Raw genomic sequence first — 25740 nt, forward strand, 5'->3', positions numbered from 1 at the left:
ATAGGAGTATCTTTTATGTTCCAGAGTTTCATATTACAGTAGGAAAGAGGACAAGTAATAATATATCAGTATACACAAGAGAAATGTTAGCAATTTTGTTGCAATGCAATGGGTAGAAGAAATAAGACCTCTGAGAGTGATTATTTGTTCAGATTCATCTTCATCACTAATCAGTTTACCGATAAAACCACTCAGACAGTAGACCAGATATTTTGATAGAAATCCAGCAAACATTATAGCAGAATTCAAATGATGGGACATTACAGTCATATTTTTGTGGGTACCAGCACACATGGGAATTAAAGGAAATGAAATGGCAGATAGGCTGCAAAAGATGCCACAACAAGAAAAGACATTGATGTGTCAGTTAAAAATTAGTAAGATGGAAATAAAGAGCATTATTAATCAGAATATGAAGGAAAGGTGGCAAAAGCAATGGGAGGAGAGAAACAGAAGATGGTTTTACATGATCCAGAGGAGAGTGGGAAAAATGAGATGGGCAAGGAAGAACTTAGGAGAAGAAACAATTATATCAGGACTTAGATTTTGGCACACAGGATTAAATATAACATTATTCTAAATAGGTAAACATAACAATGGCAGATGTGAATATTGTGAGCAACAAGAGACAGTTGAACACGTTATGGTATACTGTAGGAAGTATGAAAGAGAAAGGAGAGAAATGGTCCAAAATCTAAAAAGGAAAAGAAGACAATTTGATTTAATAGAAATACTTAGAAAAACTCCAGAGATAATTGTTATGTGATTATTTTTCATTATCTTAGATTAATAAATGTAATTGAGAGGATTTGAAATCTTTTTTGGTTTTGTTTATATTGTTTTGTTAATTTGATTGTGACTTGTTTTGTTTAGTATAAATAAGAAGGGGCCATTCTGATCCACACTCCATACCAGTTGGTGGCGGTAATGCACCATTTGGTTGCGTGCCAACCGCCAAAAAAAAATCCATAAAGAAAAAGAAGAAGCAGAAGACTTCCCGACAGCAGGGGGCGCACCTGAAAAAAACTGAAAGGCGCCGGTTTGGCTGAGGAAAGACAGAAGTGATATCACAGCTAACAGCAGGGACGTGCAGAGGGGGCGGGGGGCTTGGTCACCCGCCCCTTGCCCCTTGATGCCCAAAGTGCCCTTTTGTCAGTGTTTTTTTATGTGTGTGTGTGTGCATGTCCAAAATAAAAATAATTAGATCTAAATTGCCACAGTTACCGTGGCAGACGGTTACAATGATCCACATAAACGTGCCTCACTGTTCCCTCTTCTCCTCTCGCAGGCTCCGCGGCTGCTTGCTGCCGCTGTCTGACTGCATGCCCCCTTTAAATCGGCAGCACACGTGACTGTGCTCTGTGCATTTTTTTAAACTTAACTCTCATTGGTATTACTGCCTTAATCCCGCCTTTCCTCTTTCTGATTTCTAGCGCATGTGTGCGTGCTTATTTGCTTGGAGCGCAAGATTTAAATTTCAATTCATACAGGTATACTGCCGTTACCTCAATTAATACTTGACCACAAACTAGTCCCAGTTAAAGGTATACTATGCAACCGGGGTTGATTTTCCAGCGAGGCTCCCCCAGAGGGCGAAAGTAAAAGTGCATTATCGTAAAGATGCTCAGCTGTTCTCCTGGTTTCTCCATCAAGCCAGGTGCGGTTGTTTGTAGGTGGGGTTGTATTTCCCCTATCCCTAACCCTAACATACATAAATTTCCCTCGACAGACACAAATATCCTAAAGTTACTATATTACAGTTATTATCCAGTATGCACTTACCAAATATGACTTCAAACAGATTTAAAGTCCTGAATTCCTACTTTCCATTCCAGCCCACAAAGTTGTACTGCCTTGACAGGCCATAGTCCATGATGAAGAACATCATACATCTCGTGGCCTCATCCACAGTCCTCCCACCAATTTCTGACACTGCTGTGACCTAAGGGGGAACAAAAACAGTTCAAAGCTAATTCATTTTTATAGCTCACAGGAGTAAACACGATGCAAAGACAAACTCTGGGTCTAGATTATTTTCATTGTTGATTAATCTATTGATTATTTTAAACAATTAATTGATTGTTGCTACAATAATAAAATGTTACAAAATTTTGAAAAATGTCAGTGTTTCCCCAAATCTCTTGTTCTGTCAACAAAACATGGAGATACTCAGTTTATTGCCATAAATGAGCAAAGAAAACAGAAATATTCACATTTATGAAGCTGAAATCAGAGACGTAGGACTCTTTTGTTGGGTGTTCACGTCAGTAATAAGCTGGACTGGACTCATAACACCGACGCTCTGTATAAGAAGGGCCACAGCCGCCTCCACCTCCTGAGGAGGCTGAGGTCCATTGGAGTGAGCAGGCCCCTGCTTAAGACTTTTTATGACTCTGTGGTGGCCTCAGCCCTTCTCTACGCTGTCGTCTGCTGGGCTCCAGGCAGCGCAGAACGGGGACAGAATGAGGCTGAATAAGCTGGTGAGGAAGGCCACTTCTGTCCTGGGCTGCACTCTGGACTCAGCGGAGGAAGTAGCTGAGAGGAGGGTGTTGTCCAAGTTCACATCCATCATGGACAACACCTTCCACCCCCTGCACCAGACTGTAGAGGAGCTGAGCAGCTCCTTTAGTGACAGACTTAGACATCCTGTCTGTAAAAAGGAGCGTACCCGCAAGTCCATTCATTCCTGCTGCTATCAGATTATACAGTGCTGCACTGTAACTGTAACCAATGTGCAATAATCTATGTAATTCACTGTGCGATAACCTGTGCAATGATCCGAAGGAACTTCTGCTATCACCAGGTGAATATATGTCAGTACATGTGCATGTAGGCATATGTATGTGTGCATATTATTGTTTTATATAGGTATGTATTTATATATATTATATATTAATATATATATATATATATATATATATATATATATATTATATATATATATATATATATATACACATACAGGGGTTGGACAATGAATGAAGTGAATACAAAATAATATAAATAAATTAAACAAATTCATTTATCATCATTCATTTATATCAATTGTTCAAGTTATTAATTGTTACTTGTAAAAAAAAAAAAAAAAAATAAATAAAAAAAAATAATTTGAGGCGCCCCCCCCCCCCCATTACACCAGAGGGCCCAAGCGGCCCCTTAGTACGACTATGGCTTTGATTGACCGGCCCTGGCTGGCTCTCTGCTGCATGGAAAAATCCCAACAACTACAGCTTTTGTAGCCAATTTGGGGAGGGTTTGGGGTTGTTGCCGGTCTGAGGTGATTTGCAAAAAATCTATAAATCGTACACCAATGAGGGCTACATTCCTGAATCCAGACAAAAAGACCTACATTTTGATGTATAATTTGTCTACGTAGAGTGAAAATTGAGCGAGTAGGCTGAAGTTGTTCGGTCTTTTTACATAACTTTGACTTTGGGGTTGTTGCCGGTCTGAGGTGATTTGCGAAAAATCTATAAAATCGTACACCAATGAGGGTTACGTTTCCTGAATCCAGACAGAAATACCTACGTTTTGATGTATAATTTGTGCACGTAGATCGAAAATTGAGCGAGTATGCTAAAGTTGTTTGTTGTTTTTTAGACAATTTTGTCACCACGGTAGGTGAAAATGGGCGTGATGAAAAAAAATCTATAAGTCCTACACCAATGAGGTTTACATTTTCTGAATCCAGACAAAAAGACCTACGTTTTGATGTATAATTTGTCTACGTAGAGTGAAAATTGAGCGAGTAGGCTGAAGTTGTTGGTCTTTTTCGCATAAGTTTAACTTTGGGGTTGTTGCCGGTCTGAGGTGATTTGAAAGAAAACTAAAAGACCTACACCAATGAGGGTTACATTTCCTGAATCCAGACAGAAATACCTACGTGTTGATGTAAAATTTGTGCACGTAGAGTGAAAATTGAGCGAGTAGTTTGGTGTTTTTTGGAGAATTTTGTCACCATGGTAACTGAAAATGGCATGATGAGAAAACGATAAAAAAGATATGCACATTCCGTTTTCACTTCTGAATAGTTGAAAGATCTATCTACAAACTGAAAGCTAAACGATGTTCGTAGGTGAAAGCATGACGACACAGTAGAGGGTTGAAAATGACCATTTTTCGGTGTTTTTTTGCGAATTTTGTTCCAACCCTAAGTCGATATGGCGTCAAGTACAAAAAGCCCTGATCGCGGCGTCGAGACGAACGTTTCGATATATAGTATGTGGGGGTAGATCCTACGGTTCGGGCTGTATTAACGGTGACGGAATATTAATAAACAATAATAATAACTAGAAACGTTCAACTTCTGAAGAAGTTGAAGAAGGCGCCCGCCTGGTGGTGTGCGTAACCGTTAAAGGCAAAGCTTCTGAGTGTTTGGTTAGGCTGAGCTTTTGTAGGGTGTAAGGTATATCTGTTAAGAGCTTGTAAGAATTATAAATGTGTCTCTCTCTGTATGTGGTGGAAAGGAAATTGTAAGCTGTTCAGATCGAATGCTGCTTATTTCAAATATCTTTGGTTGTTTAAAAATTATCCTTGGTTGTAGGCTTTTATTGCTTGGGGATTTTAAATCAAATGTTTTTAGAGGTTCTTCTTAAGCAGAGGTTTGATACAAGTGTTTGAAAAAAGATTTGTGTGCAGGAAGGCAAAATGTCTGTCTTCTATGTAAAACTGTTGTCATTAAAGAAACATCAGAAAACAACACAGGGAAGACACTAAAACCAATTGAATCAGTGTGCTGACACTGTGGAAGGTAAGACAAATACCCCAAGATTTTCCAATATTTTAGTATTTAAAACCTTTTGCCACGGGTCAAAACTTAAGACAGAGGGGCCTTACCTCCATTAGCACTCAGAGTCTCATTGGATTAGGCACTGGACAGCACCTGTGGTGACTATAGAGCCCAGCCCGGAAAGTCTGCAGCCATTTCAGCACTGGACATTTCTGTACCAGATTCAATGTGTTTATGGGTAACATATAACAAAAAGGTGTGCTCAACATAATATTTAAATATGTTAATGTGACACAAACAAAACCTACACCTTCTGGAAGTTGTAGCAACCAGATACTTAGCAACAACAAGCTTATGTTTCCATTTTCAATGTTTGCTGTCTTTATCTGCATGGGTGGTTCTCCCATTGCATTGCTAGGAATTGTGGGGCCCTAGAATGAAACCATTACAAGCACGTTTCCAAAGTTGGCAACGATTTTAAAAGAAGCCTTTTTCTATCATTGTGCACTTGTGAAATAACTCCTAGTTTACTTAGAGGCTTGCACTGCTTTTTCTGTTTTGTTACATTTGTTGTTGATTTGGATTTTTTAAGTTTGCTTTCCTTGTGGTTTCCCATAATTTAGCATGTATATTGTAATATATAACTTTTTGCAATGGAGTACTGTCGATCACAGATCAACAGCTTTGGTTATTTTGTCTTTAGCCCCAAAAAGGCACTTCTGACATTGACATAAACATATTTATTAACTGAAAAAACAGAACAAACTTTAAACAGGCAATAGGTGGTTTTTCGCTAATTTCGTTGCCATGGTAACTGGAAATGGAGTGAAGTACAAATAGCACACTTCACGGCATCGAGACGCACGTTTTGATATATAGTTTGTGGGGGTAGACACTACGGTTCGGGCTGTGTTTGGTTTTATGTGCCTTTCCTTGTAAATTAGAAATGTCTTATTCTCCTGAATGCACCATAGCTTTCTGACGCTCGCGAACGCATCACACTGGTCTGAGAACCAGCGCTGAGTAGAGGCACGTTTCTGCTTAAAGGAGAAGTCCGGTCAAAATCAGAAATCAAACTGCTGAAAGTACTTTAAATATAAAACTACTACATACTGTGCAATAAATTATATGTTTTTTTTAGTTAAGAATAATTTTCTTTTAATCATGTTATGTGGAGGAACCCATCTTGTTCCAGAATAGTACTGTCACCTCCCATTTTGTTGATGTCACTCAGCGGACCCGCTGTTGAGCAAGTCCCAACGCTCTGTTTGTCACGATGCACTATAGACCAGTTCACGTGTGACGTCATGCGTGACGTCCGCGCCACATCCGGGTCCCGCGGGTAGGCAAAAGCAGAACTGTTCCCGTCTACTATCATTACAAAACGGGTGTTTAGAACGTACTTTTAGTTAGTTTATTTTTGGAATCTAAACAATGTCTACGACTTGTTGTGCTCCCGGTTGCACACAGAGGCATTCCAAATCGTCGGATGTACGTTTCTGTCATTTACCAAAGGACGAGGAAAGAAGAAAGAAATTAATAATATCCATGAAAAGGATGCAGGCAGACAATCTCAATGGACTGTGGGAGCCATCATACTACAAACAGAATGTGCAGTCTACACTTCATCTTCGGTAAATAGAACTTAATTTTGCACTGGTCATTGTTCTACTTAAATAGCGGCGGAGGGGAGGTGGTGATCGCTAGACGGTGCCGGGAGAAGCAGAGTCAATGCGCTGCAGCAGCAGCAAGCCGCATCATTTTAGTTTTCTTTGCGCTATCAGTGTGCAATAATGTTCACCCGACAGCGGCTGCATTACGCCCCTGTTTACGCTGCAACGTCGCCGACACCCCCACCAATTTTAATAAGACAAAAAGAAAAAATTATTGAATCTATTGATGTGGTTGCAAAATTAATTTAATATAGGCCTTTACATATCTTAAAGATTAATCTGCTGTTCTTTAATAGTCTTACTAGTATATCCCAATAGTATATTAATATGTTCTCATTTCAATAATGAAATGGACAACCACTCATGTGACAACTCAGTCTTGGTGTCACTAATCTTACTTAAAGTACAGTATTGGGTCCTCCATGCTCCTTATGTATTAAGATTTACTGCACATTTAAACATTGAAATCTCACTATTGTTAGGGAAATAATTAGTTGTCTGAGAGGATGTTGGTAAGGAGAAGCTGTTATCTACACTTCAGATATATGATGTAAGAAATGTGTTTGGAATGTTAAGATAAATTACATGAAATGGGCTAAAAAGAGTAACTACAGTGCAATTGTACATTTGTTGAAGTTTGAATTTAAAATTTGAAATGCTGTCAGTGTCAGTGACACTTCTACTTCCAGTGCAAAGTAAATACAATACATTTATTTGCAGTCCCTTGAATGTATAATTTTGCTGTGTTTTATGATGCTGACAGAGTTTCTTAGATTTAAAAGAAGAATAAGAGTGGGGTTTATCTCTGCACATTTCTATATCTTCAAAATAAAATACAGGATATATCTAGACAACAGACATATTTTGAATATATTTGGTTTAATAGGCACGTATTTACCATCTGTCTCTGTTGCTGGTAAGTTCAAATGCAAACTTTTTCAAAGTGGGAAAAAGTCCCAATTCGACATTGATCAGATCCTGTGATGCTTTAAAGATAAACAAACAGCATATAGTGTGTGTCGTGCTTATAAAATTTGTATAAATGTAGCAAATAATGCTGCCTTTTCTTTTTAGACAGGCAAAACGCATCCTAATGCTCAAATCAAGCATCAAAAAATAGGAGCATGCATATTGTGTAGGACCAATGAAGCTTTGGACCAATAGTGTCCCTACCAAAGTTCAAATCAAACCTACGCCCTTGATTCCATGTTACATTCTTTATAGTAAGGGTTGGTACAGTTCAGCCGGTTGTATAGCAAGGTATGTTTCTGTATCGTGTTTTAAATCCGTGCCCCATGCGCCCTCTTTTAACTTTGAGCACCTGCCCCTCCAACAGTCTCTTCACGTCCTTGCGAGGAGCTATCATCATCTGATAGCGATATGGATTTTTTAGAAGAGTTTCTTGACAGAAACCGGACTTTTGACGGAATCCAGCCGTACTTATTTCCAGGGCAAACTCTGTCGGGTCCTACAGTTTATATGTGTGTGTGTGTGTGTGTGTTGTGTGTGTGTGTGTGTGTGCGTGTGTGTGTGCGTGTGTGTGTGCGCGCGCAGCGCTCCGCTGCAGCACGGCTTTTACCGGCGCTGCAGCGGAGGAGAAAATCAACTTACCGAAAATCCTCACTCTCATGTCATGTTCAAAACATTCTTCTTCGAAATGGTCACTGCGTGTTTGAAAAAGTAGTCCACTGCGGTTTGCTTCGGATCCAGCTCAGCACCAGCAAAGAAAGAAAAACGTAGCACATTTTGAAGCGGCGGTCTGGAATGACGTCATCGGCTGAAATTAAAATTCATAATATCTCCGAAACCAAAGTAGCACAAATGTTAATTTTAACGGCACAAACGAAGCACTAAAAAAGTAGCCCAGTTTGATCGGATTCGAAGCAAAATAGGGAGATGGTGAACTCTGGATGACCTTAACAAATATTCTTTAATATCTTCAAAACCAAAACAGCAGAAACGCTAATTTTAACGGCACAAACGAAGCACTAACCATTCCGTCTATTTAACTGAGTTTTTTTCTGTGGGTGGGGTGTCAGCTTCACGCAGCTCTTTACCGGCGCTGCAGCCGAGGAGAGATCGCGCTGCTGTTAGGCTTTTACTGCCATCCCTCCAGACTTCCATAGGCCATTGACAAATTTTATGAAAAGTAACTTAAAATTATCCTAAAAGACAAAATGTTGAAAAATCAAAGGGCTTATTTAACGCTTTGAGAACATATCTTGTATTCGGCCACAAAGTCAACAATAGTAGAATGATCTTTTAAGCTTATAAGACCATTTTTAAGATGCCAATACGTGTAGCATATAGCTCAGTGGCGTAGCCTAGCCACCGCATTTCTACCAAAATATAAAACCGACATTAAATAAACGACTCACCATCACGTAGTTGCAAGGAAAACACCCAATGGAACACCCTTCGTCTGGGTAAATTGGACTTGATTCAACAATATCCTTCAGTAATTAGGAAAAACGGCAGCACAGCAAGCAATAGCAGCCACAAGACGGAGGAGTTCACCTCTGACCCGGAACTCAAAGAGTACTGCTTGTTGTCTCACACAGCGCCACTCGTGGACAGTATAGGAACTGCAGGAACGAAGTATGTCTTTTCAGTAATCATTGTTGAATGATGATAATGCATTTTTCTAGCGATGATTTCTGTCACGAGGACATAATGCAGTGTTGTGCTGGCAGCCATCCCAACTAATAAAAATAAGATTTAAGATTAAAATAGTACATTATAGTAGTAAAATAAATACAATTATTGTGGTTTAAGGACAAGTTTGGTTCCTGCATTAGGGTTAATTTCAAAAGGTACTTGTCATTTTCAGACTAAAAAACATTCTAAAAAGATGTTCTAATTCAGTGAATATGACTGGATATTTAAACAGAAAATAATAATGAAATTAATTATTCTTTCAACTAGCAGTTTTTGAGTATGACTAAAATTCAAGGCAGTGAAGGAGGGTAACTGATAAGTGATGACTGATGGTGGAGAGCTTGCAGGCCTGGCTTCGGTGGAGAAGCAGCAAACAAGTGTGGCAGGAAATGTGACTTTCATTTCAATGCAATGCAATGCAAAACTGGACAACAGTAGAAATCAGTAGAGTGAGAAAAACTGGCACTGATATCCTCCAGTAGCCTAAGCCTGATTGTAGGATGTCACTGAACTCTCGTTACATTACAAAGTTTACAATAATAAGGAGAGACAGCGAAATGATTGAGGCAGGATTTGACAGGAAAAGGAGGAGATTAAGTATTAATATGAAATTAATTAATAAACAATACATAAAATACTTTAATGTTTTCTTAAAACGTCTGAATACAAATTGTCCCAAAACATGTTAAATAAATTCCTTTATCATCATTCACTTATACCAGTTGTTCAAGTTATTTAATTGTTACTTGTAAAAAAAAAAAAATATTGTAAATTAGAAATGTCCCATGCTCCTGAATGCAACATAGCTTTCTGACGCTCGGGAACGCATCACACTGGTCTGAGAACGCAGCGCGGAGTAGAGGCACGTTTCTGCTTAAGACAAAGCTTTGCCGTTTGTAAAACTCATGTCGGCTGGCACGGTTTATTGTTCTGTGTGAATGACAACAGACCACAACAAATGAGGCTGCTAATGAGCCAACAGCCAACAGGAGAAGGTCTGCATCGAAGCAGCATGGAAAATTGATGTTATTAAACATGATTAAATACTTCAATGTAGCATGAAAAAATAAATATGTGAATAAAAAAGTTAAAGGCATGAGGTGAAACTGTATTGATTTAAATTGAAAAATCGTTTTTAAAGCCAAAGGGAAATTAAATATTGGGTGAAAATGTAATTCTCTAAAATTGGCAGAGCTTGGATTTGAACTTTCGATCTTCTGCTTTGCAGCCCGACACCTAACCCACTCGACCAAAACAACAGTGTCGTGCTCAGCCGAGCATTATTGAGAGGTCAATTGTGTTAAGAAGTGTTTTTTTGCGAATTTTGTTCCAACTGTAAGTCGAAACGGCGTCAAGTACAAAAAGCCCTGATCGCGGCGTCGAGACGCACGTTTTGATATATAGTTTGTGGGGGTAGACCCTACGGTTCGGGCTGTATTAACGGTACTATAATAATAATAATAATAACTAGAAACGTTCAACTTCTGAAGAAGTTGAAGAAGGGCGCCCGCCTGGTGGTGCGCGTACCGTCAAGGCAAAGCTTCCGAGTTCCTTGGTCGTAGGCTTTTATCACTTGGGGATTTTAAATCAAATCTTTTGAGTGTGAAAAGGATTTGTCTTTGTCAAAACCAGCCGACAGGAGAAGGTCTGCATCCAAGCAGCATGGAAAATTGGTGTTATTAAAACATGATTAAATACTTCAATGTAGCATGAAAAATGAAATATGTGAATAAAAATGATAAAGGCATTACAAACTACTAAAGGAAGTACAAACTCTGTGAAGCAGAAGTTGGTGAGACCTTCCTAGAGCTACTTCCGGTTAGCAACATGTTAAGCGTTAGCTGCTAACATGGTTGTGTCCAGTATCCCCGGGTGATTTAACTCTGTTAGTTTGGTCCAAATCCTGTACTGGGAAGTTCCTCAAAAAGGGTGGCAATACTTAATGTCACCAAAGCTCACCAAAGGCCATGTGTCAGATCGGCCTCCTTTAGCAACTAAGCCTCCCCAAAAAAAACAGTCGACAGGAGAAGGTCTGCATCCAAGCAGCATGGAAAATTGGGGTTATTAAAACATGATTAAATACTTCAATGTAACATGAAAAAATGAAATATGTGAATAAAAATGTTAAAGGCATTACAAACTACTAAAGGAAGTACAAACTCTGTGAAGCAGAAGTTGGTGAGACCTTCCTAGAGCTACTTCCGGTTAGCAACATGCTAAGCGTTAGCCGCTAACATGGTTGTGTCCATAGACATAATATAAGAGTAGACCCCGCATTGACTGTCGCTGCGCAGGAATTACGGGCGCCACCTTGGGGGCGGTCGACTTGATACCTAATCCTGCTGATTCAAGCTCACACTAATGATGCCTCAGCACTGTGCGGCTCATTTTTGTTTAAATCGAGGGATTATTTATGTCAGGGCTCGAGGGATAACTTTTCACAAGCAAGATGAAAAGACATTGTTTATATTTTTGATCGGAATGTAAGTTTTCTAATACTAGGAGATACAAAGTTGTTGTTAGACATTAGTGAATAAACAGCATATATATATATATATATATATATATATATATATATATATATATATATATATATATATATATATATATATATATATATATATATATATATAGTGAACCCTCGCTATATTGCGGTTCACCTTTCACGGTCTCGCTGCTTCACGGATTTGCATTGATGAGCCGTTCATTACAGTTCTCATCAGGTGGCGTGTCGGTTTAGAAGAATCTTTTTTGAAAAAAAGAGTGACAACTACCGATAAAAATGTGTTCTTCTCTCGAAAAAAAAACTCACCTGCACCGCGGGCTTTAGAAGAAAAAAACGCTACAGACCGGAGTCACGGATGCAGCGCCTCAGTCAAAAGAGCAGTGAAATACACACGAGTCACTATTTGTCCTACTGTACTTTGTATTTTTTTATAATAATTTTTAATTTTCTCCCGTTCTAATCCAATGACTCGGGTCGCGGTGGGCCACGCTGATCTCCGCAATTTGAAGCCTTCAGTTCGTATTGATTAAAATTATTAGTTTACAGCTTATTTGTAAATAATAATAAAAAAAAAAAACGTTTATATAGTACTTTCATTTGTTAAACAAATGCTTGGGCCGGTAAAAAGGTTTTGTTCTATGGTTTCAATATACTATAGTGTATTTAATTGTATATAATAATTGTAAAAAAAATAAAGGTTACTACTTTACAGATTTCGCCCATCACGGGTTCTTTTGGGAAGTATATGTACATATGTACATGTACAAATGTGTTTGTTTATATAGCAATAAAAAAATTATAAAAAATGTGTGCGTGGCTGTGTTTTGAAACATACATACATCATGTCAGAATATTCTATTACTTTTAACCCCACTAAGATTATTTAAACGCACTGGACCATTTGTTATAATAGCTATAGTTTTAAAGTTTTAAGCTAAACAAATGTGAAAATTAGTTCAACATTAAACGAGTTATAGTTGATTAAAATTGATTCTGCACCTGGTTAACACATTAGACTGAGCGGAGTTGTCGACCGCCCCAAGATGGCGCCCCTAAATCTCGTCAGCGCCTATAGGCGAGAGCGGTCGATGCGGGGTCTACTCTTTATATACGTCTATGGTTGTGTCCAGTATCACCGGGTGATTGTACTCTGTTAGTTTGGTCCAAATCCTGTACTGGGAAGTTCCTCAAAAAGGGTGGCAATACTTAATGTCACCAAAGCTCACCAGAGGCCATGTGTCAGATCGGCCTCCTTTAGCAACTAAGCCTCCCCAAAAAAAAACAGTCGACAGGAGAAGGTCTGCATCCAAGCAGCATGGAAAATTGGTGTTATTAAAACATGATTAAATACTTCAATGTAACATGAAAAAATGAAATATGTGAATAAAAATGTTAAAGGCATTACAAACTACTAAAGGAAGTACAAACTCTGTGAAGCAGAAGTTGGTGAGACCTTCCTAGAGCTACTTCCGGTTAGCAACATGCTAAGCGTTAGCCGCTAACATGGTTGTGTCCATAGACATAATATAAGAGTAGACCCCGCATTGACTGTCGCTGCGCAGGAATTACGGGCGCCACCTTGGGGCGGTCGACTTGATACCTAATCCTGCTGATTCAAGCTCACACTAATGATGCCTCAGCACTGTGCGGCTCATTTTTGTTTAAATCGAGGGATTATTTATGTCAGGGCTCGAGGGATAACTTTTCACAAGCAAGATGAAAAGACATTGTTTATATTTTTGATCAGAATGTAAGTTTTCTAATACTAGGAGATACAAAGTTGTTGTTAGACATTAGTGAATAAACAGCATATATATATATATATATATATATATATATATATATATATATATATATATATATAGATATATATATATATATATATATATATATATATATATATATAGTGAACCCTCGCTATATTGCGGTTCACCTTTCACGGTCTCGCTGCTTCACGGATTTGCATTGATGAGCCGTTCATTACAGTTCTCATCAGGTGGCGTGTCGGTTTATAAGAATCTTTTTTGAAAAAAAGAGTGACAACTACCGATAAAAATGTGTTCTTCTCTCGAAAAAAAAAACTCACCTGCACCGCGGGCTTTAGAAGAAAAAACACTACAGACCGGAGTCACGGATGCAGCGCCTCAGTCAAAAGAGCAGTGAAATACACACGAGTCACTATTTGTCCTACTGTACTTTGTATTTTTTTTATAATAATTTTTAATTTTCTCCCGTTCTAATCCAATGACTCGGGTCGCGGTGGGCCACGCTGATCTCCGCAATTTGAAGCCTTCAGTTCGTATTGATTAAAATTATTAGTTTACAGCTTATTTGTAAATAATAATAAAAAAAACGTTTATATAGTACTTTCATTTGTTAAACAAATGCTTGGGCCGGTAAAAAGGTTTTGTTCTATGGTTTCAATATACTATAGTGTATTTAATTGTATATAATAATTGTAAAAAAAATAAAGGTTACTACTTTACAGATTTCGCCCATCACGGGTTCTTTTTGGGAAGTATATGTACATATGTACATGTACAAATGTGTTTGTTTATATAGCAATAAAAAAATTATAAAAAATGTGTGCGTGGCTGTGTTTTGAAACATACATACATCATGTCAGAATATTCTATTACTTTTAACCCCACTAAGATTATTTAAACGCACTGGACCATTTGTTATAATAGCTATAGTTTTAAAGTTTTAAGCTAAACAAATGTGAAAATTTGTTCAACATTAAACGAGTTATAGTTGATTAAAATTGATTCTGCACCTGGTTAACACATTAGACTGAGCGGAGTTGTCGACCGCCCCAAGATGGCGCCCCTAAATCTCGTCAGCGCCTATAGGCGAGAGCGGTCGATGCGGGGTCTACTCTTTATGTATGTCTATGGTTGTGTCCAGTATCACCGGGTGATTGTACTCTGTTAGTTTGGTCCAAATCCTGTACTGGGAAGTTCCTCAAAAAGGGTGCCAATACTTAATGTCACCAAAGCTCACCAGAGGCCATGTGTCAGATGCTGACACCCCACTCACAGAAAAAACTCAGTTAAATAGACGGAATGGTTAGTGCTTGGTTTGTGCACATTTGTGCCGTTAAAATTAGCGTTTGTGCTGTTTTGGTTTTGAAGATATTAAAGAATATTTGTTAAGTTCATCTAGAGTTCACCATCCCATCATTTTGCTTTGAATCCAACCAAGCTGGTCAACTTCTTTAGTGCTTCGTTTGTGCAAATTTGTGCCGTTAAAATTAGCGTTTATGCTGCTTTGGTTTCGCAGATAATATAAGTTTTAATTCCGGCCGGTGACGTCACCACAGGTCGCCGCTGCAAAATAAAGCGCTACATTGTTAATCCTTTGCTGGTGCTGAGCTGGAGCCAAGGCAAACCAGAGTGGTCAACTTCTTTAGTGCTGTGTTTGTGCATCTTTGTGCCGTTAAAATTAACGTTTGTGCTACTATGGTTTCGGAGATATTATGAATTTTAATGTTGTTATACTTTATAGGCTGACCAGTGTGATTTATTTTTTGCAGTTTTTCTGTTATTGATTTTAGTTTGGGTATGTTTTCTGCGTTATATAAGCCTGTATACTTTAATTGCCCTTTTGTTAGGTGCAGACACCCCCAAATCTCCCTATTGTAGAGCAATAAAGGTTTGCTATTCTAATTAATTCAGAGGAGTAATGAACTATGACTACTAAGATCAACTATAACCAAGTTATTGTTTGAAAATGTTATAAACATTATACTCCCAAAGAAGAATAAACCCTTCTGATTAGGAAAAATAGACTTTATGAAAACAGTTGAACATTCTAATAAATGAAATGCCTTTTTTGGCAATGTCACTTGACATTGCTATCTAAAGTAAAGTTCTTTAAATGAGACAAAATAAATCGCAATATTTATTCAGGAATAAAGTACAAAACAATATAACACACATTTTACAATAGCAGCTAAAACAACTTGCATGATAAAAGAAAAATATAAAAATTAATAACTGCTTTCTTGAGAAAAGTGTTGAGACCAAACGGTAGATCTGACCACATCTTTTTACACAAATGAGGAACATCATTAAGGACGCCAGCCATCCTGCACAGAGACTGTTCCAGCCTCTCCCCTCAGTCAGGAAACTAAAAAAACAAACAAAAACATGTGTCCCAAGAGATCTTTGCCAATAAGCAGGAATATATTAAATCATTTTATAAGAATGCTGTAGGGGGGGTGGGGTGGGGGGAGGCTCGGTAGATGACACAACTTCATAGTAATGTTACTGATTTATCAGTAGAAATATATTAAAAAGACTTACGTTTTTTCCAGTGACGGCAATAACATATGATTTAACGTAGCACTTTATTTTGAAGCGGCGGGCTGGGATGACGTCATCGGTTGAAATTAAAATTCATAATATCTCCGAAACCAAAGCAGCACAAACGATAATTTTAACGGCACAAACCTGCACAAACGAAGCACTAAAAAAAGTAGCCCAGTTTGATCGGATTTGAAGCAAAATGGGGAGATGGTGAATTCTGGATGACCTTAACAAATATTCTTTAATATCTTCAAAACCAAAACAGGACAAACGCTAATTTTAACGGCACAAACCTGCACAAGCGAAGCACTAACCATTCCGTCTATTTAACGGAGTTTTTTCTGTGGGTGGGGTGTCAGCTTCACGCAGCTCTTCCATCCCTCAGTGCCGTGTAGCCTTGCCACCGCATTTCTACCATAATATAAAACCGACACAAAATAAACGACTCACCGTCACGTAGTTGCAAGGAAAACACCCAATGGAACACCCTTCGTCTGGGTAAATTGGACTTGATTCAACAATATCCTTCAGTAATTTAGGAAAAACGGCAGCACAGCACAGCACAGCAAGCAATAGCAGCCACAAGACGGAGGAGTTCACCTCTGACCCGGAACTCAAAGAGTACTGCTTGTTGTCTGCTCACACAGCGCCACTCGTGGACAGTATAGGAACTGCAGGAACGAAGTACGTCTTTTTCAGTAATCATTGTTGAATGATGATAATGCATTTTTCTAGCGATGATTTCTGTCACGAGGACATAATGCAGTGTTGTGCTGGCAGCCATCCCAACTAATAAAAATAAGATTTAAGATTAAAATAGTACATTATAGTAGTAAAATAAATACAATTATTGTGGTTTAAGGACAAGTTTGGTACCTGCATTAAGGTTAATTTCAAACGGTACTTGTCATTTTCAGACTAAAAAACATTCTAAAAAGATGTTCTAATTCAGTGAATATGACTGGATATTTAAACAGAAAATAATAATGAAATTAATTATTCTTTCAACTAGCAGTTTTTGAGTATGACTAAAATTCAAGGCAGTGAAGGAGGGTAACTGATAAGTGATGGCTGATGGTGGAGAGCTTGCAGGCCTGGCTTCGGTGGAGAAGCAGCAAACAACTGTGGCAGGAAATGTGACTTTCATTTCAATGCAATGCAATGCAAAACTGGAGAACAGTAGAAATCAGTAGAGTGAGAAAAACTGGCCCTGATGTCCTCCAGTAGCCTAAGCCTGATTGTAGGATGTCCCTGAACTCTCGTTACATTACAAAGTTTACAATAATAAGGAGAGCCAGCGAAATGCTTGAGGCAGGATTATACAGGAAAAGGAGGAGATTAAGTATAATATAAAATAAATTAATAAACAATACATAAAATACTTTAATGTTTTCTTAAAACGTCTGAATACAAACTGTCCCAAAACATGTTAAATAAATTCCTTTATCATCATTCATTTATACCAGTTGTTCAAGTTATTTAATTGTTACTTGTAAAAAATATATATATTATTGTAAATTAGAAATGTCCCATGCTCCTGAATGCAGCTTTCAGACGCTCGGGAACGCATCACACTGGTCTGAGAACGCAGCGCGGAGTAGAGGCACGTTACTGCTTAAGACAAAGCTTTGCCGTTTGTAAAACTCATGTCGGCTGGCACGGTTTATTGTTCTGTGTGAATGACAACAGACCGCAACAAATGAGGCTGCTAATGAGCCAACAGCCAACAGGAGAAGGTCTGCATCGAAGCAGCATGGAAAATTAGTGTTATTAAAACATGATTAAATACTTCAATGTAGCATGAAAAAATAAAATATGTGAATAAAAAAGTTAAAGGCATGAGGTGAACTGTATTGATTTAAATTGAAAAATCGTTTTTTAAAGCCAAAGGGAAATGAAATATTGGGTGAAAATGTAATTCTCTAAAATTGGCACAGTTTGGATTTGAACTTTCGATCTTCTGCTTTGCAGCCCGACACCTAACCCACTCGACCAAAACACCAGTGTCGTGCTCAGCCGAGCTTTATTGAGAGGTCAATTGTGTTAAGAAGTGTTTTTTGCGAATTTTGTTCCAAATGTAAGTCGAAACGGCGTCAAGTACAAAAAGCCCTGATCGCGGCGTCGAGACCAACGTTTCGATATATAGTATGTGGGGGTAGACCCTACGGTTCGGGCTGTATTAACGGTACTATAATAATAATAATAAAGAAACCCTTATTAGGTGCATAGCATAAGGCCTCCGCCATGCATTTTCAATGCATAGGCGGGCGCCTAATAAAGAAACCCTTATTAGGTGCATAACATAAGGCCTCCGCCATGCATTTTCAATGCATAGGCGGGCGCCTAATAATAATAATAATAAAGAAACCCTTATTAGGTGCATAGCATAAGGCCTCCGCCATGCATTTTCAATGCATAGGCGGGCGCCTAATAATAATAATAATAAAGAAACCCTTATTAGGTGCATAGCATAAGGCCTCCGCCATGCATTTTCAATGCATAGGCGGGCGCCTAATAAAGAAATCCTTATTGGGTGCATAACATAAGGCCTCCGCCATGCATTTTCAATGCATAGGCGGGCGCCTAACTAGAAACGTTCAACTTCTGAAGAAGTTGAAGAAGGCGCCCGCCTGGTGGTGCGCGTAACCGTCAAAGGCAAAGCTTCCGAGTTCCTTGGTCGTAGGCTTCTATCGCTTGGGGATTTTAAATCAAATCTTCTGAGTGTGAAAAGGATTTGTCTTCGTCAAAACCAGCCGACAGGAGAAGGTCTGCATCCAAGCAGCATGGAAAATTGGTGTTATTAAAACATGATTAAATACTTCAATGTAGCATGAAAAAAATAAAATATGTGAATAAAAATGATAAAGGCATTACAAACTACTAAAGGAAGTACAAACTCTGTGAAGCAGAAGTTGGTGAGACCTTCCTAGAGCTACTTCCGGTTAGCAACATGTTAAGCGTTAGCTGCTAACATGGTTGTGTCCAGTATCACCGGGTGATTGTACTCTGTTAGTTTGGTCCAAATCCTGTACTGGGAAGTTCCTCAAAAAGGGTGCCAATACTTAATGTCACCAAAGCTCACCAAAGGCCATGTGTCAGATCGGCCTCCTTTAGCAACTAAGCCTCACCAAATCTGGGCCCAGAACTCAACATTTGACAAAAATGGTGTGTAGTGCCATTTCCCACAGGTGAGTGGTGCTGTATTGGCCGGGGGGTAGTTCTTGCTGTTGCAATTTTTTCATCATTCATTCATTTATATCAGTTGTTCACATTGTTTATTTGTTACTTGTAAAAAATAAATAAAAAATATTGGGTACCCCCAGCGGGTTGCGAACCTGCGACCTTTGGTGCACCAGTCCAACACCTAAACCACTGTACCAAAAAAAAGTGCCATGCTGAGGTCTGTATTTTTGCGAGGTCAACTGTGTCTAGGAAGTGGTTTTGAGAAGTGGTTTTTGGTTAATTTTGTCACCACGGTAACTTTAAATGGCGTCAAGTACAAAAAGCCCGCTTCACGGCGTCGAGACGAACGTTTTGATGTATAGTATGTGGGGGTAGACCCTACGGTTCGGCCTGTATTAACGGTGATGGACCCTTATTAGGTGCATAACATAAGGCCTCCGCCATGCATTTTCAATGCATAGGCGGGCGCCTAATAATAAAGAAATCCTTATTAGGTGCATAACATAAGGCCTCCGCCATGCATTTTCAATGCATAGGCGGGCGCATAACTAGAATCGTTCAACTTCTGAAGAAGTTGAAGAAGGCGCCCGCCTGGTGGTGGGCGTGACCGTCAAAGGCAAAGCTTCCGAGTTCCTTGGTCGTAGTCTCTCATCGCTTGGGGATTTTAAATCAAACCTTCTGAGTGAAAAGGATTTGTCTTGATCAAAACCTGCCGACCGGGAAAACTTTGCGTCTGCAGAGCTGCAAACTGCGTATTTCGATCTGAGACGCAGCTAATGAGCTAATTGGCGACAGCCGACGGTCAACGTTTCCCATTCATTTGCTACGGTAGTCCTAAACCACTACTTATGTAATACACTTTTTGGCCACAAGCGTCATTTTGGGGGCGTCGTTTCCACCTCTTCTCTTAGAGCCGTTTTTAATAGAAAGAAGAAAAGGCAAAAACGGTCCAAACAAAAGGTTGAAACGTTTACATTTGTAACCTCTGCCTTACATAAACACTAACATTAAATCTTAATAAATAAAAGTATAGACAATTGTTTCAGTAACTCAATTCAGTAAGTGAAATACAATATATAAAGGGGTTGGACAATGAAACTGAAACACCTCTCATTTTAGTGTGGGAGGTTTAATGTCTAAATTGGACCAGCCTGGTGGCCAATCATCATTAATTGCACATTGAACCAATAAGAGCAGAGTGTGAAGGTCCAATTAGCAGGGTAAGAGCATAGTTTTGCTCAAAATATTGCAATGCACACAACATTATGGGTGACATGGGTGAGTTCAAAGGAGGACAAATTGTTGGTGCACATCTTGCTGGATGTGTCAAAACTTTCTTCAATTGAATAAAAACAAAACTGAAGTAATAATATTTGGACCAATAGAGGAGAGATCAAAAGTTAGCACACAGCTTCAGTCGCTTCAGCTAGAAACCACTGATCAGGCCCGAAATCTGGTTGTAGTGATGGACTCAGACCTGAACATCCAAAAGCATTTACAGACAGTGACAAGGTCGGCTTTCTATCACCTGCAGAATATTTCCAGGATTAAAGGACTGATGTCTCAGCAGGATCTGGAAAAACTAATCCATGCTTTTATATTTAGTAGAATAGATTACTGCAACGGTGTTTTCATAGGTCTGCCTAAAAAGTGGATCAGACAGCTGCAGCTGATCCAGAACGCTGCTGCCCGCGTCCTCACTAAGACTAAGAAAGTAGAGCACATAACCCCAGTTCTAAAGTCCTTACACTGGCTCCCTGTATCTCAGAGAATAGACTTTAAAATACTTCTGTTAGTCTATAAATCCCTAAATGGCTTAGCACCTAAATACATCACAGACTTGTTGTCAGTGTATCAACCCTCCAGACCACTCAGGTCTTCTGGCTCCAGCCTGCTCTGCATACCTAGAACCACAACTAAACAAGGAGAAGCAGCATTTAGTTCCTATGCTCCACTTATCTGGAACAAACTTCCAGAAAACTGTAAAAGTGCGGAAAGCCTGAGTTCTTTTAAATCAAGATTAAAAACACATTTGTTTAAAATTGCCTTTGACTGTTCTAGTTAAACTGTTTTACTGTTTTTAATGTTCTTCTTTGTTTCTACATTCTATCTGTACTTGCTTTTATTCTATTTTCTATCTACATTTTATTCCTACTTGCGTTTATTTTGCTATATTTTAATCATGTAAAGCACTTTGTATTGTCTATGTACTGAATTGTGCTATATAAATAAATTTCCCTTGCCTTGCCTTGCATCTGTGACCAAGACAGCAAGTGTTTGTGATGTATCAAGAGCCACGGTGTCCAGGGTAATGTGGATGAACCACATCCAACAGGATTAACTGTGGACGCACGAGGAAGCTGTCTGAAAGGGTCCGTGTATCTTTTGGTCATTGGATTTTCGTTTTAGAAACAGGAATTGAAAAAACAAAAACAAATGGCCATTTGATTTTTGTTGTAAAATACAAAAAAGAAAATCGAAATACAAAGCGTTTATCTTTTTCACTGTCAAAAGGGGAAAAGTAAAATTTGAAAAATTATTTGAATTTAATTTTCTATTTTGGGTAACAAAAAACAAAAAAGCTTTTAAACAGAAACGGAAAAACGGCTCGTTTGTTCATACTCCGGAAACCGGATGTGGTTCCTACTGCCTGAGACTACTTTCCAAAATAAAAGCAATATGTTTGACGTGCATCAGGGTATTTTATTATTATTATTTTTACACATGTCGACTACAGTTAGTTTACATAATTTATTTCAGTTTTATGTAATATTCCTTATTATTGAGGTCTGCTGATGAATATGGAAATATATGTTCTGGTCATAGTCACTGTTTAGCCTAAATAACTACTAAAACAATAGCATACAAGCTTAAACAGGCTTGCTGTTGCAATGACTCAGATAACTGAAAATTTGCACAGGGATATTAAAACAATTGGTTTGCCCAAGTAACTACTTTCACTTACAGATGACAGATTAAGATCGCAAGATGTTACTCATCGAAATCCATCTACGTGATGTGAAATTTCAAAATAAAAGCCCTCCAAAATCTCCATGTTAAGTCAGTTTGACCTAAGTTGCTGTCAATATTGAATGGTTTTTAGTGTATACTGTCACTTCAACATGACAGTAGAACACCTCCAGATGTTGCTCAACAAATTGCATCCACATCTGATGTTGTCACTGTTAATATTCTGAAAGGGTAGCATGCAGCTATTGTTGAACAAGAATGTGATCAATGTAAAACACACCTTAACATTCAGGTTCAATTAATACTTTTCTTTTGATAACAGATTTGTTACTTTTAAAAATGTGAAAGTGGATTAAAAACATAAAACAACCGTAAAGTTTATCAAAATTATGTGTGTGTGTGTCCAAAAAAGCTGGACGATGCTCTTATGTTGTAGTTCAACAAGCCCGATATTCATAAAACTTTGGTCATCCTTTGTGATATGGCTTCTCATATTGAAAATAAGAGACAGAATCTAACTGTTGTATCTTAGAGTCATAGGCCTACTTACTTTCGCTGATTCTTGGACATCCTTCTTTCCCGGAAAAACAAGGCTTTATGCGATACATTCATTCAGCCAATAACAAATAAGACAAAGTTCCACTAAGAGTCTCTTTTGTCCAAATTATAGAAAGATCACAACAAAAATGTTCTGTGTGCTTTCTTCTTAGACTGACTAGTAATTTTTTTTAGTTCATATTAATGATTATTTTTATCTGTGTATGACAAAAAATATTTAGTTTCCAATACATTGAGAAACCTAATATACACTATATTGTATTGTATAAGTATTCACTCACCTGCCTTTGACTCTTCTGGGAAGGCTGTCCACAAGGTTTAGGAGTGTGTTTATGGGAATTTTTGACCATTCTTCCAGAAATGCATTTGTGAGGTCACATACTGATGGTGTACAACAAGACACGGCTCTCAGTCTCCACTATATTTAATCTCAAAGGTGTTCTATCGGGTTGAGGTCAGGCTCTGTATAGGCCAGTGAAGTTCATCCACATCAAACTCTTCCATCCATGTCCTTATGGACCTTTCTTTGTGCTCTGGTGCTCAGTCATGTTGGAGGAGGCAGGGGCCAGCTCCAAACTGTTCCCACAAAGTTGAGAAAATGGAATTGTCCAAGATGTCTAGTCTGTGGAAACACTCAGAGCTCCGTTCACTGGAACTAAGGGGCCAAGCCCAGCTCCTGAAAAACAACCTCACACCATAATCCCCCCTCTGCCAAACTTTACACTTGGCACAATGAAGTCAGACAATCACCATTCTCCTGGCAACCGCCAAACCCAGACTCGTCCATCAGATTTGCAGATGAAGAAGCGTGATTTGTCACTCAGAAGAACGTGTCTCCAATGCCTTGCATTGCACTTGGTGATGTATGGCTTGGATGCAGCAGATCAGCCATGGAAACCCATTCCATGAAGCTCTCTGCACTGTTCTTGAGCTAATCTTAAGGCCACATGAAGTTTGGAATCTACGCTCTATGCACTTCAGTATCCACTGAACCCGCTCCGACAGTTTACGTGGACTAACACTTCGTGGCTGAGTTGCTGTCGTTCCCAAACATTTCCATTTTCTCATGATACAGCAGTTGACTCAAGAATATTTAGGAGCGAGGAAAGTTGACAACTGGATTTTTTGCCAGCTGGCGTTCTATCACAGCTTCATGCTGGAATTCACTGAGCTCCTGAGAGCAACCCATTCTTTCACAAATGTTTGTGAAAACAGTCTGCATGCATAGTTTTTATACACCTGTGACCATGGAAGTGATTGGAACACTTGATTCTAATAATTTGGATGGCGGAGCGAATACTTTTGCAATATAGTGTATATAGTTATTTTGGAACATCATATCAAATCTTAATGAGCTTTGTTGAGCAGCATCTGGAGATGTTCTACTGTCACTCTGAATCAAAACTTTTCACTTAAAACGTAAGGGTTAGTAGCAACATTATCAGTAACTTAGGTCAAAGTGAATATATAGCGAGATTTTGAAGGGCTTTCACTTTGAAATTCCACATCAGATGTGGATGAAATTTGTTGCGCAACATCTGGAGGTGTTCTACTGTCAGGCTGAAGTGACAGTATCCCCTGAAAATGTACCATTTAGTAGCAACATTGCCAGAAACTTATGTGAAATTAACTTAATGTAGAGATTTTGGAGGATTTAATTTATAAATTCCACATCATGTATATGGATTTTGATGAGTAACATGTCAAGATCCTAATCTGTCATCTGTAAGTGAAAGTAGTCACTTAGAAAAACCAATTGTTTTAATATCCCTGTGCAAATTCTCACTTATCTGAGTCATTGCAACAGCAAGCCTGTTTAAGGCTGTTGGCTATTTTTTTAGTAATTATTCAGGCTAAACAGTGACTATGACCAAAATATATATTTCCATATTCACCAGCAGGCTTGAATAATAAAGAAGTATTACATAAAGCTGTGAGAAATTATTTCAACTAACTGAAGTCCACATGTGTAACAAAACAAAGAATAGAATAGGTTGATACACGTCAAACACATTGCTTTTATTTTGGAAAGTAGTCTCAGGCATTGCTACCGTAATGCATGGTGTTCCCATGACCTTCAAAATCAAGGGAGGGCTGGCATGACTGCCATGTCCACAGTGGCGGCTGGCTTGACCGCAGTAAACTCAACCATGTTCATTGGAAAATCGCCTCACTTTTCTTAGAAAATATCGTCTTACTCCCCCTCTCACCTGGGATATCTGCGCTGAGATTTGTATGGATGACAAGCCTTGTTTTGTCGTGTCTAAAATCAAATCTGCGTAAGGTTCTTAAGACATTTTATTCTGAAAAATGTGGTGCTTTTGCAACGCAGAAGTGACCACTTCCGGTCTCGGAATATGAACAAACGAGCCTCTTTTTCGTTTACGTTTTAAACCATTTTTGTTTTTTCTTACCCGAAATGGAAAATTAATTTCAAATAATTTTTCAAATTTCACTTTTCGCTTATGGACAATGAAAAAGACAAACGCTTTGTATTTCGATTTTCTTTTTTGTATTTTTAAAACAAAAATCAAATGGCCATTTGTTTTTGTTTTTTCAATTCCTGCTTCTGAAACGAAAATCCAATGACCAAAAGATACACTGACCTGAAAGGGATGTTCGGGTGCTAACCCGGATTGTATCCAAAAAACAAAAAACCACATAACTCTACTTATAACTAACTTTCTGAAATATAAACTAAAGTTCACCAATCAGTTCTAAAACATCTTTAGATGAACTCTTGTTGAGCCCTGGAGTATGGAGGACCAAGTCTTCCATATTTAAAAATAAATACAGAAATAAATAAATGCTCAATAACTTAATATGCATACAATTATGTGCCACCAAAAATACAATGCACAAATAAATGCAGATAGAAAATGAATTATACAGTGAGACAAAATGTATATATTTCCTTTAATCAGCCACTTTATTTATTAATTACTTATTTTTTTAAGTATTTATTTATGTGCATGTTATAATATTTTTGTCTGTTTTATTCTTTCTTTGTATTTTTTTGCCCTATTTATTTGTCAGATGCTATTTATTTCTGTTTGTCCTTTTTACATTTCTGTTTCTCGTTTTTACATTTCTATCTGTCCTTTTTATATTTCTGTTTCTCGTTTTTACATTTCTGTTTCTCGTTTTTACATT

At 38.3% G+C, this 25740-nt stretch overlaps 1 long non-coding RNA gene across 1 annotated transcript; it reads right to left on the reverse strand.

Moving 5' to 3' along the window:
- Positions 1-575: 575 nt before the first annotated feature.
- On the reverse strand, positions 576-8059 carry LOC118565639. The gene is made up of 3 exons (XR_004932486.1): positions 8014-8059; positions 1783-1942; positions 576-694 (listed from the first exon to the last, which is right to left on the reverse strand). It is a non-coding gene; the product is annotated as an uncharacterized LOC118565639 (long non-coding RNA).
- Between the last annotated feature and the right edge of the window lie 17681 nt (positions 8060-25740).

This window comes from Fundulus heteroclitus, chromosome 14 (genome assembly GCF_011125445.2).
Source record: "Fundulus heteroclitus isolate FHET01 chromosome 14, MU-UCD_Fhet_4.1, whole genome shotgun sequence".
Lineage (NCBI taxonomy): Eukaryota > Metazoa > Chordata > Actinopteri > Cyprinodontiformes > Fundulidae > Fundulus > Fundulus heteroclitus.